The sequence below is a fragment of the Galeopterus variegatus genome, unplaced genomic scaffold (assembly GCF_000696425.1).
Source record: "Galeopterus variegatus unplaced genomic scaffold, G_variegatus-3.0.2 Scaffold211, whole genome shotgun sequence".
NCBI classification, from domain to species: Eukaryota; Metazoa; Chordata; class Mammalia; order Dermoptera; family Cynocephalidae; genus Galeopterus; species Galeopterus variegatus.
In genome coordinates, this window is record NW_007726322.1 from 626,867 (window position 1) to 642,477 (window position 15,611).

The 15,611-nt window shown below is 37.9% G+C and overlaps 1 protein-coding gene across 1 annotated transcript in view; it reads left to right on the forward strand.

Moving 5' to 3' along the window:
* Positions 1–15,611, forward strand: part of LOC103585033 (mastermind-like protein 2) — a 247,460-nt gene that overhangs the window by 67,797 nt on the left and 164,052 nt on the right. The window lies entirely within an intron of this gene.

Below are 15,611 nucleotides of genomic sequence, written 5' to 3' on the forward strand. Positions count from 1 at the left end.
GCGATTCATTGCCAGACACGAAAAAAGACAAAAAGGGAAAAAAAAAAATTTGATGTGAAAACTGTCTATCTTGTTATGTACCAGGCATCCTACAAGTTATCTTATTTAAACCTCACAATAATTCTGGGAAGTATCACCCTATTTTATAGGTGAGAAAACTAAGTCTCATAGTCATAAAGTAGCTTGTCCTAAATCACATTGTCTATCTTGTTATGTACCAGGCATCCTACAAGTTATCTTATTTAAACCTCACAATAATTCTGGGAAGTATCCCCCTATTTTATAGGTGAGAAAACTAAGTCTCATAGTCATAAAGTAGCTTGTCCTAAATCACATAGCTACTGCATAAAATAATCTGGACTGTAACTTAGATCTCTTACCCCTGAGTAAGTCCAATATTGTTTCTCTTTTTCTTTTTAACACTATGTAAAACTTACAACAGAAAGGAAAAATGCAAATAGAATAAACAAAGGGATAGGGATGAAAGCTATAAAAGAAGAAAAAAACTTTCCAAAATTAACAATCATTTGTTTAAACATGTGAAAGTAAATTACTTTCATTTGCATGAAATTACTATTTGGGGCTAGCATGATTTTTCCCAAGTCAAATACTTATGAAACTCAGTAAGTTCTGTCCCTTTTAATCTAAGTTGAACTTAAAAAAAAAAAAAAAAAAAAACTTTCAAGAGGTAAATAAACTATTCTTCCAAAACCATTTACAATTTTTATGGGGAAATAAAAAAGGCCATTCAAGAGAGACAAGATTATTGCCTTGATTTATAAACAGTACAGAATTCAGATTGTTTTTTATTGCTGTCAAAAGCAGTACCATACTTTCAATGCAACTTGATGCCCATTCTGATTGTGACTTTCCTGTTGTTTCTGTGGTAACAAACTTTAATGTGATCATGATTACATAGAAACTTTTGCCTTGAAACAGGCAAGAAAAAAAACCAAAAAACCCGACTCTGTGTGCCTTATACACACATAGTAGGGACTGAATATGGTTTATTAAATGAAAGAGTAAAAAAGAAATAGTCTCAACCATATGATTGCATGCTACACAGATGTGGTGCTGAAATTTGCATATGTAAACATCTTCATGGGACAGAACAAACTTTAGCAAAACAGAAAGGTGTAGGGTTGTTTTTGCTTTACTTTAGACCTGGATTGTAGCACAGAGAGAGCTAAGTTGAAGCCTTAAATAGCTTAATTGTGCAGCAAGTTAGAAGTTAAAGGGTCAGAGTAATGTTAAGTAAATGAAGCTGTTTTGGAGAAAACCTGTAATGCTGCATTCCAGGTCTCCAAAGGCACAGTGCCATTTTTGTGTGTGTTAAGTCATTTTAAGGCCAAACACTGCTGTTCACTGACTTCCAGAGTTTCCTTATGTTTCCAGCCTTTGCAAAACAACAAAGCCAAGTACATGGTATATAAATCTGGTGGGCGGCTTCCGAGATTTTGCTTGGAAGGTATTTAAATACACGTTGTTGTTTTTTGTTTGTTTCCAGCTCATAATCTGGCTTATTTTCCAAAAATTTTTTAGGTTCTGGCAGTTGACCATTTATATTTTGAAAGCTGTCTGAAAATCTTGACCCTGGTAAGGTGGGTACCTCTTGTGAAATCATGGGAGGCTTTTAACATGGGAGCGAAGTGTAGCATCTAGATGTGTGAGTCAAGAGGTTTTAACATGTGTAGCAATCAAAATGTAAGCATATTTGAATGTTGTCTACTCACTCAACAAATATTTATTGAGTTCTTCCTGTATGCCAGGAACTGTACTAGACACATGTTGAACAAGCAAAAATCCCTGATACTATGGAGCTTACACTCTAGTGGGGAAAACAAAAAAATAAACAAACAAAAGTAACATGCATGGGATGTTAGATTGCCACAAGTGCTGTGGAATAAGTCAGAGAAAGGGGTCCATTTTAAATAGGAAGTCACAGAAGCTTCACAGAAAAGGTGGCATTTGAGCAAGGAGGCATCGGAGAGTGCCAAGCAGATATCAGGGGAAGAGCACGCCAAGCAGGCTAGAGAATAAGTGGGAAAGTTCTTAGACAGGAGCATCCCTGGCAAGTTCTAGGAATAACAAGGTGGTCAGGATGGTGGGAGTGGTAAGCAAGGGAGAGAGAAATTGGAGTTGATATCAAAGAAGTAATGGAGTCTGGAGGCAGGTTGCATAGGCCCTTATAGACAATGGAAAGGATTTTAGGGCTGGCCAGTTAACTCAGGTGGTTAGAGCATGGTGCTGATAACACCAAGGTCCAGAGTTCAATCCCTATACCAGCCAGCTCCTCCCCACCTCCCCACCCCCCGCCCCAAAAGAAGCATTGGAGGATTTTAAGCAGAGAAGTGGCATAATTCAGCTGAGGTTTTAAATGGATTGTCCTGCCTGTTGTGTTTTAAAAAGACTGAAGAAAGAAAGGGCAAAACTTTAAAACTTTAAAGGAGATTATATAGGAGGCTATTGTATTAATCCAAATAAGAAATAATGGTGTCTTGGAACAGACAGGTAGTGGTAGAAGTGATATGATTTATTGGATTCTGGATATCTGTTAAAGACAATGGCAATTTTAATGGATAGGATGTGTGAGGTTCAAAAAGTGAAATCAACTGAGATGCCAAGACTTTCCATTGAAGCAACTAGAAAGATGGGGTTGCTGTTTACTAAGAAGAGAAAACTGTGGAGGATCAAGTTTTGGGGAAGAGATCAGGAGCTTGGTTTTGGACATGTTAAGCCTTAAGTATCTAAAAAAAAATGTCATTTGGATATATGAGTCTGGAGTTCAGAGGAGATGTCTGGGTTAGAGATGTAAATTTGCCAGTCATCAATAACTAGAATCATAGGCAGTAATTTTTTTTTAATTTTTTAATTTTTTGATTATTTATTTATTTTTATTTTACTTTATCAATATACAATGTAGTTGACTTTTGTGTCCCTTTACCAATTCCTCCTTTCCCCCTTCCCTCTACCCACTCCCTCCATCAACATCATCTGTTCACTTGTCTTAACAAGTTCAAGGAATTTTGTTGTGATTGTTGTGTCTTCTTCCCCCCCATTTATTTGTTTGTTTATTTATTTATTTATTTTTCACTCCCACGAATAAGTGGGAATGTCGTGTTTCTCTGTCTGTGCCTAGCTTATTTCACTTAATATACTTTTCTCTAAGTCCATCCATGTTGCTGCAAATGGTAATATTTCATTTTTTTATATAGCAGAGTAGTATTCCATTATGTAGATAAACCTTATTCACTCATCTGATGATGGACATTTGAGCTGGTTCCAGCTCTTGGCTATTGAAAATAATGCTGAAATAAACATGGTGGTACAGATATCCCTTCCACATGATGATTTCCATTCCTTTGGGTATATACCCAGCAGTGGAATAGCTTGGTCATATGGTAGATCTATCTGTAATTGTTTGAGGAACCTCCATACTATTTTCCATAAGGGCTGCCCCATTTTGCATTCCCACCAACAGTGTAGGAGGGTTCCTTTTTCTCTGCATCCTTGCCAGCAATTGGCATTCTCAGTCTTTTGGATATTAGCCATCCTGACTGGAGTGAGATGGTATCTCAAAGTGGTTTTGATTTACATTTCCAGAATGCTGAGTGATGTTGAGCATTTTTTCATGTGTCTGTTGGCCATTTATATATCTTCCTTTGAGAAATGCCTATTCAGCTCCTTTGCCCATTTTTTAATTGGGTACTTGTTTTTTTACTAAGTTGTTTGAGTTCCTTGTATATTCTGGATAATAATCCTTTGTCAGACGTATATTTTGCAAATATTTTCTCCCACTCTGTTGGTGGTTTTTTCACTCTGTTAATTGTTTCTTTTGCTGTGCAGAAGCTTTTTAGTTTGATATAATCCCATTTGTTTATTTTTCCTTTGGTTGCCTGTGTTTTTGAGGTCATACTCATTAAGTTTGTACCATTCCTACTTCCTGGAGTGTTTCCACTATGTTTTCTTTAAGGAGTTTTATTGTTTCAGGATGTATATTTAATTCTTTAATACATTTTGAGTTGATTTTGGTATCTGGTGTTCACTCCCACGAATAAGTGGGAACGTCGTGTTTCTCTGTCTGTGCCTAGCTTATTTCACTTAATATACTTTTCTCTAAGTCCATCAATTTTTCACTCCCACGAATAAGTGGGAATGTCGTGTTTCTCTGTCTGTGCCTAGCTTATTTCACTTAATATACTTTTCTCTAAGTCCATCATGTTGCTGCAAACAGCAGAATTTCATTATTTTTTATAGTTGAGTAGTCATGTTGCTGCAAATGGTAATATTTCATCTTTTTATATAGCAGAGTAGTATTCCATTATGTAGATAAACCTTATTCACTCATCTGATGATGGACATTTGAGCTGGTTCCAGCTCTTGGCTATTGAAAATAATGCTGAAATAAACATGGTGGTACAGATATCCCTTCCACATGATGATTTCCATTCCTTTGGGTATATACCCAGCAGTGGAATAGCTTGGTCATATGGTAGATCTATCTGTAATTGTTTGAGGAACCTCCATACTATTTTCCATAAGGGCTGCCCCATTTTGCATTCCCACCAACAGTGTAGGAGGGTTCCTTTTTCTCTGCATCCTTGCCAGCAATTGGCATTCTCAGTCTTTTGGATATTAGCCATCCTGACTGGAGTGAGATGGTATCTCAAAGTGGTTTTGATTTACATTTCCAGAATGCTGAGTGATGTTGAGCATTTTTTCATGTGTCTGTTGGCCATTTATATATCTTCCTTTGAGAAATGCCTATTCAGCTCCTTTGCCCATTTTTTAATTGGGTACTTGTTTTTTTACTAAGTTGTTTGAGTTCCTTGTATATTCTGGATAATAATCCTTTGTCAGACGTATATTTTGCAAATATTTTCTCCCACTCTGTTGGTGGTTTTTTCACTCTGTTAATTGTTTCTTTTGCTGTGCAGAAGCTTTTTAGTTTGATATAATCCCATTTGTTTATTTTTCCTTTGGTTGCCTGTGTTTTTGAGGTCATACTCATTAAGTTTGTACCATTCCTACTTCCTGGAGTGTTTCCACTATGTTTTCTTTAAGGAGTTTTATTGTTTCAGGATGTATATTTAATTCTTTAATACATTTTGAGTTGATTTTGGTATCTGGTGAGAGGTATGGGTCTAGTTTCATTCTCCTACATATGAATATCCACTTTTCCCAGCACCATTTGCTGAAGAGGCAGTCTCTTCCCCAGTATGTGTACTTGATGCCTTTGTTGAAGATCAGATGACTGTAGGTGTATGGGTTGATTTCTGGGTTTCCCATTCTGTTCCATTGGTCCATGTGTCTATTTTTATGCCAGTACCATGCTATTTTGGTTACTATATCTTTGTAGTATAGTTTAAAGTCAGGTAGTGTTATGCCTCCAGCTTTATTTTTATTTTTATTTTTTTTTTTGCTCAGGATTGCTTTGGCTATTCAGGATCTTTTGTTATTCTATATGAATGTTAGGATTGTTTTTTCCATTTCTGAGAAAAATGTCATTGGAATTTTGATGGGGATTGCATTGAATCTGTAGATCACTTTGGCTAGTATGGACATTTTCACAATGTTCATAGGCGTTATTTAAAGCCATGAGGCTAAATGAGAAGTGTCTGAGCTCTGGGACTCCCAACTTTTAGAGGTCAGGGAGACAGGAAGTAACTCCCAAAGGAGACTGGAAAGAGTGGCAAGTGTTGAAGGAGGACAGCCTGGAAGCCAAATAAATGCATTCCAAGGAAAAACAGAGAAAAGCGAAAAGATGTTTTCAAAGGGTTTTGGATAATTACCAGGATATGCCAAAGTGAGTAGAAGGAAACAGAAGGAGATATTTAACCTTGGTCTCTTTCATAATAGCCATGTTCATAACTTCTCAGGAGTGTGTTATACAACAGCCTTTTAGGTGGGACAGAGACCTGAACCAGGTGCATACAGTGATTATTCATGAGACTCACTGACATCAACATCTCGCCATATTCATGGAATCATAGAACTTTGGAAAAGACCTGAAAGGAAACTTAGTTCAATCCCTCACTTGCTGCAAAATTCCCACCACAAAGTCATCCAATGATTTTTCTTAATCATCTTCAGTAACAGGCAACTTCAAATTTCTGTAAACTTTGTGCATCTTTGAATCCCTTTAGCAGCTCCAATAAAAATGACCAAGTCATTGCCATGGTACATGAATGAAGTGGATTATAATGCCAACATTGCGTTGATCCATAACTTTCTGAATATGTTCCTCAGTTTTAAGAGATTTATTCCAATCCAAGCATGCATTCATTCAAGCAATGCAGCATTTGCTTGATTTACATACTACTTTTCCTCCCAGGTCAAGTTTTTGGTTTTTCAAATGTTTGTTTCTTGGAAGCCATACAGTTAGAAAATGTATTTACCTACTTTTTAAGATGTATGCTTAAGGATGCTCTGGCAGAAGGGGAAATAGAAAGTTAAATAAAGATATCTAAACACCATCATAGCCTTTGGCTTCATAATAAACTGAAACCCTAGAGAGCAGAGATGGCACCTACTGGTTCTGAATGTTATGCACCTCTCAGTGAGAGAAAGCCATCTCCATGCTTCCAGAATCATGATGAATCACATTTCAAATGGTTTCAACAGGTACCTCTTATTGTAGGAGAAACTTCTGAGTTGTTGCACACAGCACCTGAAAATAGCAAATGGGCTGAATTAGCAATCACAGTCAGGTCCTGAGAGGTGTAAAAAGCCCCAGATTCAGTTTCCCCCAGAGAATGGTGTTACCTCTCGCCATGCTTGGGGGACAGCCCTTCCATAATTAGACTCAGCTCACAGTCCCAGCCTGAAGTGTGAAACCAGCCTGTGTAAAAAGCCCCAGATTCAGTTTCCCCCAGAGAATGGTGTTACCTCTCGCCATGCTTGAGGGACAGCCCTTCCATAATTAGACTCAGCTCACAGTCCCAGCCTGAAGTGTGAAACCAGCCTCTGGAGGAATTGAGCCATTGCTGGGAGGCCAGAATAGGTAGCGCTTCTCTTCTCTTGTTCCCTGCCAATGGTTACCCCTACACAGAGTTTCTATTCCTTCCTTTGGGCAGCACCGGCCAGTTAATAATGCACCTAGAATGTGAAGCGAAAATTAGCAGCATGTAAGCAGTAGGTAATTACATTTCACTTGTTTAATTAAGTTTCATTTTCTGGTTGCCTTAGGGGAACTGTAGGAAAGATTTTTTTTTTCCCCTGATGCCTTTTTGTTCTTTTTTTCCCTAGCTAGAAACTGAGTAATTCCACATTGGGTTGAAATGTTTGTGTTGGTTGAATTAAGCATGAGTAAACGTAAATTTCCTCTTTTTTTGTCTATTTGTGCCACAGTCTTAACATGTGGGACAGAAATTTCATTTAATGGAGACATATTTTTTCTATTGTCTTAGGACGTATTTAAACCAGCTCATCTCTATTAGAATGCTTTTCTGTATTTTAGTCATCAGCTCAGCACTGACTGCACTATTGTTTTTTACCATTTTCTTTAAATCCCATGTATTTTCCATGAAAGTCTAAGTAGCTGATAAATTTGCTACATCTGCAAGGAAATCTGATTTTTTTCTCCTAGGTTTGCACTTATACGAAATTGTACCCCTCCTCAGAAGGCTGTACAGAAGGAACATACCCTTCCTGAGCAGGTAGAGGCCAAGAGAGGGCCCCCAAGTTTCTGTCCATTTTCATGAACTGAAATGCTTTGCATTCAGTGTGCTTGGTTTGGCAATTGCTTGGCATCTTATGTAGCTTGTCCTGTAGCTGTCTCTACCAAGTTCCTAATGAAAGTCACTGACACTATGTGTTTTGTGCACTAAAGAGTAAATTACAGTTTGTTTATGTAATAATTATTGCCATTCATTTCATTCTCTTAAAAATTATTTGTGGACCTATTATATGAAAGAATATATGATATGCTCAGTGGAACATTTACTTTTCAATAAGGTTATGGTTTAGTAAGCCTCAAATATTTATAAATTTATATACCTTGAGTGTGAATTCCATCACAGAAGGGCTCATTATTACACACCTTTACATGTATTATATTCACTGAGGAATGTCCCTGGAAACATACCTAACTACATAAGAGTAAAACCCTGTCATAGCATAGGAAATCTAGAATAAGTATATCCTGCCATCAAGCACCTAGGTATTAATATTTCAATACATATTTAGATTCTATCTTTGTGGTTAGGGCAGGATTTGAAATATGTAGACTGTTTTAAGATACAATTAATCAATTAGAAAGAGATGTGGTCAGGCCGACCCTGTGGCACACTCGGGAGAGTGCGGCGCTGGGAGTGTAGCAGGGCTCTCGCCTCGGGTTCGGATCCTATATAGGGATGGCCCGATGCACTCACTGGCTGACCCAGTACGGGGACACCAAGCCAAGGGTTGCGATCCCCTTACCAGTCACAAACAAAGACAAAAAAAAAAGAGATGTGGTCAATTTCACGTTATCAGTGAAGCTCAGAATAATACCGATTAATTGTTTTTCAAAGACTGCCATCCTCATGAAGTCCTGACGGAGGTACATCATCTTCACCTGCTAAATCGTCTCTCCCCAGCAGTTGTGTTTCATGCTCCTTTCTTTTGAATAGGGCTTTCTCTGTGTAGACTTCAGTACTGTGCAGCTACATCATAAGCCATATTCTGGTCACTCACTTTTGGGAATCATTCATCAGTAAAATGTCTCTGTTGTTTTTCCATCACTTTTTTTGCCTCTGCCATCTCTCCCCTCCTCTTCCAAGCACTGAGGCCAGAGGAGGGCCCCCACTTTTCTGTCCATTTTCACAGACTGAAATGCTTTGCACTGACTGGCAATTGTTTGACTTCTCATACAAGGGTGCTTTAAAAAATTCATGGAAAAATAGAATTAAAAAATAATATAAATCTTTCCATGATTTTTTTGAAGTACCCTTGTAGCATAGCTTGTCCTTCTCTGTAGTCTCCTCCAAGTTCCTAATGAAATTCAGCTGACAATATGTTTGGTGCGTTAAAAAATACACAGTATGGATTGTTTATGTAACAATTTGAAATGCATTGATTTCCTTAGGTTAACATTATAGCCTCATTTATTGTTAAGTCCTGACCATTTGCTAACTTTTTGAAAGCTGGAGGGTGTTGCTCTTCAGACTCCTTTCTTGGCAGAATGTAGTAAGTACGTTTATGACTGAAGAAAGGCATATTTAGCATATTAAATGTGTCCTTGCAAACCAAGGAAGTACCCTATGCAGAAACAAGATATGCTGTGTGGTAGCTAGTTTTTAAAGTGTTAGAAGCAATGATTTATACTTCTTTCAACTTTTTCCTTTCAGGAGCATCTCAAGAAGTGGTTTGGTGTAATGAATCTTACTTTATGCCAATGGCTAGTACAATTTGTAATGCTTACTTTACCTTATAAGTTTATAAGATATAGCTTGAAACTTCAGTATCCTAGAGTGAATGAGGAGAGATTCCAAGATGGGTAAAATAAAGCTTAGGGAAATGAAAACGGCTTTCCCAGAGTGACTAAGAAGGTCAGGAATAGAACCTGACTCCTAATAGAGCACATTTTTGCGTGGGTGACACAAAAGAACAGGACATGTTAACAATCAAAAAGAACTCAAATTCAGCCATAAAGCATATTTGTACACCCTCTTGGGTATTGTGTTCGAATGAGTTACTTTTGCCATAGTCTGTTCCAATGCACATTCCTGCCAGAGGTAGGTATTGATTTGGAGATCATTTTCTCTCCAGCAGCATGCGAGAGTCAGCGTTTCCAGATACTGAACTGAGTGGGGGCCTGGGTCTTATAAGAAATGAACTGGTGAGTTCTACACTTTGAAACAAATTCTGCAGCAGCTGACATCTTGGTTTGTGAGGGGGCTTTACAAAGGTTATAGGCCTGTGAACTCTGCATTGGGCTAGGCACCCCCAGCCAGTTTACATGAGGACAAATAGCGGATGGTGGCCCAGGCAGGAGACACTGAGGCACTCTTGGCCACAACTCAGGTTATAGGATCTAGAGAAGTGATCTGGCTCTTACTTGAATTATAATTCTAACTAACATTATTTCAGAGAGAGTTCTATACATTGTCACATTTTTTCATCACAAAGGCTCCAAGAAGGAGGTATTTTGATACACTAATGTTACAGATCTTTTATGAGGGAGATTGTGACATGTACAAAGCCACACAACTAATGAATAAGGTTAGGGAATTATACATTCGGGTCTCTTGACCCCATAATTGGGTGCTCTTTTAATGATATCACCACTTTGACTAACCACAACAGCTTTCCTCCACACCTGCAGAACCCAAGTACAAACCCAAAAGGAATTTCCCTTGTGCTTAGGGGGTATATAAAATGTCAGAACCTCATTCCGTCTTTCTTTTCTTGCAGAACTATCTTAGCTCTCCCTTTGGGTGAATATGTGTCATCAGTGTGGGGTCATCTGCCTCTTAGATCATTATCCTTCACAATGGACACCAGACTTCCTTTTAAGGTGCTATGTATGATTCATTAATAGTTTGATTTTTTTTTGTAAGATACATGATCATTTTTTGATTGAGAAACATTTTAGAAATGCCAAACATATTATTGTGATGAAATAACAATGACTAATATTGCTGTTAAATTGTTGGAATTATAATAGCTTTAACCTTTTTTAATTTGGCGTGTTTATTCCAACTTGTTTCGTCTTGCCTTTTAAATGGTCATATTGGCTTTGAAACATTAGCAAACAATGTTAGTATCTTTTATAGATCTCATTCCTACTTTTAGCAGCCATAAGCAGTATATTCAAAACATATTTGAATTAGACATGGCATTTTGGAGTACATTTTTACTGACTTGTAAAAAAAGGAAAGCTGAATAAATCATCATTGATTAAAGAGGTAATGGTACACTTAATCCTAGGGTGAATAAAGTACTCTTGAAAAATAAATTGTCTATGTAAATATTACAATACCATGCTGTACTCAACCCAGTCAAATACATAAACTAGAAGAGAAATTCCCGAACTTTATTTTTTAAACTTTTGGGGAAGCAGTTTACTACCAGAGAATAGTATAATGATTGCTATCAAACCTAGCCAAATAGTGATCAATAAAAACAGAGATACAATGTAAACATGAATCCTTTGGTTTGTTAATGAATGATAAGATTGAAAAGAAGCCAGAAAGTGCAGCAAGGTAGGATTATAGTTAACCATGAAAATGTGGTACTTGCAACTAGTTTATCTAAAAACTTGCCCTTTGTTGGGTAGCAAATGAAACAGAGCATTAAAACAAGGATTTTTAAAAAAGGATTAAATTTAAAAAACAAGAACAAATGGTGACTGGAAGGAAATAATAAGAGGAAACAAAATGAGCAGTAATCCAAATCCTGGGGGCATTTTTTCACTTTGATTTTTGTGAGTTTTATTTAAGCAATAACTTATAATGCTAATTGAGGGTTAAGTTAATCTCTGAGAACATTATACATGAACTTAAATCAGTACACTTAGTAAAGAACTGAATTTGTGCCTGAACTCTATTTTTATCGTAATGCCTTCTACATAATTTTTAATCTCCCCAAGTCTCAATTTCATAATTTCAGTAACACTCATTTCTAGTACAGTGGTCCTCAAATTTAAGTTCCTATCATTAGGTCCTGGGATGCTTGTGAAGAATGGACATATCTGGGTTGCATCCCCAGATATTCTAGTTCAGTAGATGTTGGGTAGAACGCAGGAAGATGCAAGGACTTCAGATCACCTTTTGAAAACACTTACATAGAGAGTTATGACCCAGGAGGGAAATAGTTCTTTGAGTCATAGAATGATATTTATTTTAGAAACTCTGACCCTATCAAATATAATTTTTTTTTTCCTGACTGGTAAGGGGATCACAACCCTCAGCATGGTGGGGTCCACACCACGCTCAGCCAGTGAGTGCACCAGCCATCCCTATATAGGATCCGAACCCGGCGCTACCAGCACCGCACTCTCCCGAGTGAGCCACGGGGCTGGCCCTCAAATATAAATTTTTAAATTTTTAAATTTTTGTTCCTGGTGATTTATTGGAAATGTGACATAACACATTTTGGTGAAAAAAAGAATTATGAAATTGCCTATGGTTAGATAACTTGGATGCTTATAATGAAATTTTTTAGAACATAAAGATGAAAAAATTGCCTAATCCAACTCTTCATTATTGTATAGATGAGCAATATGAAGCTCAGGGAGTTGAACTCAGACAATGTCATGTTGCTAGCTAGCAACCAGGCAAGATATTTTGCTCTTTTCATTCATTATGTTGCATTTCTTTCAAAATGCTCTGAAAATGGTCCCATATTATCAAAAGGACTCAGGGTAAGCCAAGTGCCCCATTAGCTAATACTTTTGCCTCATACAGAAAAATAGGGTTATAGGCTTGGATAAACATAAATACAGTTAACAAAAGCAATTCTATGGTTATGGCTATAAATATGTATTGTCTTTTTTCTCAATAAAATCACATGGACCAATGGATGGAGTAATGATGCTAAGTTGTTGTAGGGATAAAATTTGAAATAAATTATGAGGTGAGGCCCCATGATATGCTAAATTGATTTTACCTTCAAAAGATACTCAGTTTCACTTAGGTTTTTCAAAGCTGTCCTCTCCCCAAAAACCTTTTTCAGAATGGATAGCTGCTTATTTGATCTGCCTCCCCTGCTAAATAATTAGGATTGTTGTTGTTGTTTTCTGCAAATAACAGAAAACTAATAGGTTTGAAACAAAAGAGATTACAAATAAAGTTTTTTCCCCTCACAGTACAATACACATATTTCTGGAGATGGGTCATTGTGGATATTAGCTGAGTAACTCAATAATATCAAGACTCGGGGTCAGGATGTCTGTGATTCTCTCGGCCCTTCTCTCATAGTCTCAAACTCCAGGTGATCACATTGGCTTTCACAGCAGGATGCAGGGCGGAGTGGGGCCCGCACAGATGTTCCTCTTATCATCAATGCTTAAGGCTTCCCAGAAGCACATCCATCTTAATGGCCAGCACTATACCACACCTCCATTCCAAGAACAAAAGAAGCTGGGAGAAGAACTGTTTTGCTTTAGCTTGTAAAAAGGAGGTGAGCAAGGGAGAAGGGGCTGAGAACAGGTGTGGTGTGAGAGTGTTTGCCAATCTCTTGGTCCCCAGAGGAACCCCTCTTCTGTTGCTGCAGTATCACCTGAGGACAGACTCCTCTCACGGGGCAGCTCCAGTCCCAGGCATTCTCTCTTCTTCTCTCTTTTCTTTTGCCACCATCCCTCTAGAAAGTGTCTCCCCTCCCCACCCACTCCCACACACAGTGACTCCCTCCCACATGCCCAGAAATACCCACAGTCAAAACCTTCACTTTTAGGAAGTCCTCAAACTGACTGGCCTTTAGGAATGTGGCACAGGTGTCCCAAGGATTGTAGAATGTTTTGTTGAATAAGGTCTTAGGATGTCCAGCAACCTTTCCTCCCTGCTTCTTTAAAAAAATAATGATTGAATGAGAACATGACATACTGATGTTTAAGAAAAACCACATCAGTATTTTGAAAGTATATCCTAAGGCTTTTCTTTAGTAACCTTTATATTGAGCCATAAAATGATTAAAGATACCTTCTGCTGGACTCAGGCCCTGTCATTCAGATTTAGATTGTTCAGGAAAAGAGGTGCTGACCCCTTTCCTGAGAGAAGTCAAGGTCTTCCAAGCACGAAACTGGTTTGATGACAGTACCCTGACTGTCAGGTAAGCTGGTGGCTACCCTGGGCATCTGAGATCGGCCCTCTCCTTGACTTCTGACTGTATTTGTGTGTGTTGGAGGAATCATATGAGTCATATTAGCCTTTCCAGCCTGACTGAGTGTGACAGAGACTCTGGATTGTTGCATAAAATGGATTTTGCAAGCAGTTGTCTTCAGTATACCCACAGGAGAAAGACAAGTAGATTCATAAATGGAAATTCTAGACAAACAACTGAAGCTGAAGACACTTCTGCGTGTAAATGCTTCCAGATGGAGACACGTTTTTCACTTCTCTATCCACAGTTTTCACTTTAAAGGGTTATTGAGGAGGATGCACCAGAGTAAATGCGTTTGAATCATTTGCCCCTGCTTCCCTTTCGAGTAAAGCTGATGCACAGTTGCAAGGGGAAAACACTGTCTAAAAAATAAATCTTAATCTATTCCCTGTAGTCTATCAACACATGTTTTTCAGAAGAAGGAAAAGAAAAAACATCTGAGGGAAGCAGGACTGAGTTGGTGGAACATCTTGAAGGGGCTGATCTCTGAGAAAATTAAAAAGACGTGCGGGTAGCCGTTCGGAAGAGTCTCTGGTGGTGATGTGGGGTAACGTTAAGGAGGAACTTCAAGACACAATTTAAAACAACGCTCTGCAGTTATTTGTACCATAAGGTTGTTAGGTTTGTTTTCACCCTTTGAAAAGTTCTGAACAATTACAGTTTAAAAAAAAAACCCTTGGGCCTACAAAAAAAAAAAAAATGCCATTTGGCCAATAAAATGTTCTTTGCTCCCACCCAGCAAGTCCTCCTCCTTCTACAGCTTCCTGTACAAAAGGCTAGGATACCAACATCTGCCTGAAGCAAAAAAACATGTATTTCAACCAAATAAATAAATAAAAAAGAACAAAAGTCTGAGTACACCATGTTGCTCATATTCTTACTGGCCTGTCATTATTGTTATAATTTCTCTGAGGCCCTACGCAGATGGGCCTCTCCACTCAGGGGTGATTTAGAATCTGCTGATAGAGTCTGGAATGAAGCATGGAGAATCTTTGAACTTCTAAGCTCAGTGGGTTAGACCACTGTATCCTTGGGCTTAGATGTTTACTCAGAAAATGATGCTCATCAATAGTGGTGCAAGTGAATGTGATTTCCCTCTTTGGAAAAGCCTCTGCAAATCAGAGCTAATGGGGACCCTAATGAGGATGTTCACCTCTCAGCTCCTCCGTGCCAGGGCAGTGGATAACAACAGGATGTGGTTTTAAACACATGTGAGCTTCTTCAAGCTGCCTCTTTCAGTTTCATTCTTTTTAAAGGCACTAGAAAATATAGTTCACATGCTTGAAGCAAACATTTTTTCTTGCTATTAATATGTTTTGTCATAGTTTTATCCCATGCCAGGACTGGATTCCATGCAGGTAATTGAGTTACTACCAACAAGTATTTAACTGATACAATATGCAAATGAAAACATGAGATATTTACAAGGTAGGCAGATTACAATGTACATTAAAGAAGTTTCACTTTCTGTAAATATGAAAATAGTTCGTATTCATCATCCATATGGAGTGTTGCAAAAGCCACTCTACTGCTGTACTTTGGACTTAGCCAAGGGTTTTAATGAATAGGACCAAAGTATTCCAAGAGCCATAAACATATCATGGTAAAAATGAAAGACATCAATTTCTTTAAAAAGAAGCTTTGACATTTTAGCAGGCCATAAAATTAAGATCAAGCAGACAAATTTGTGTGTACTTTTATCAAAAACAGGAGAAATTAGAGACTGGAGGAAATGAAAAGGAAACATACTTTCATCCTTTGTATTTTTGTTGTTAACCCCAATCCTCACCCTCCCTTCACTGTTCCCT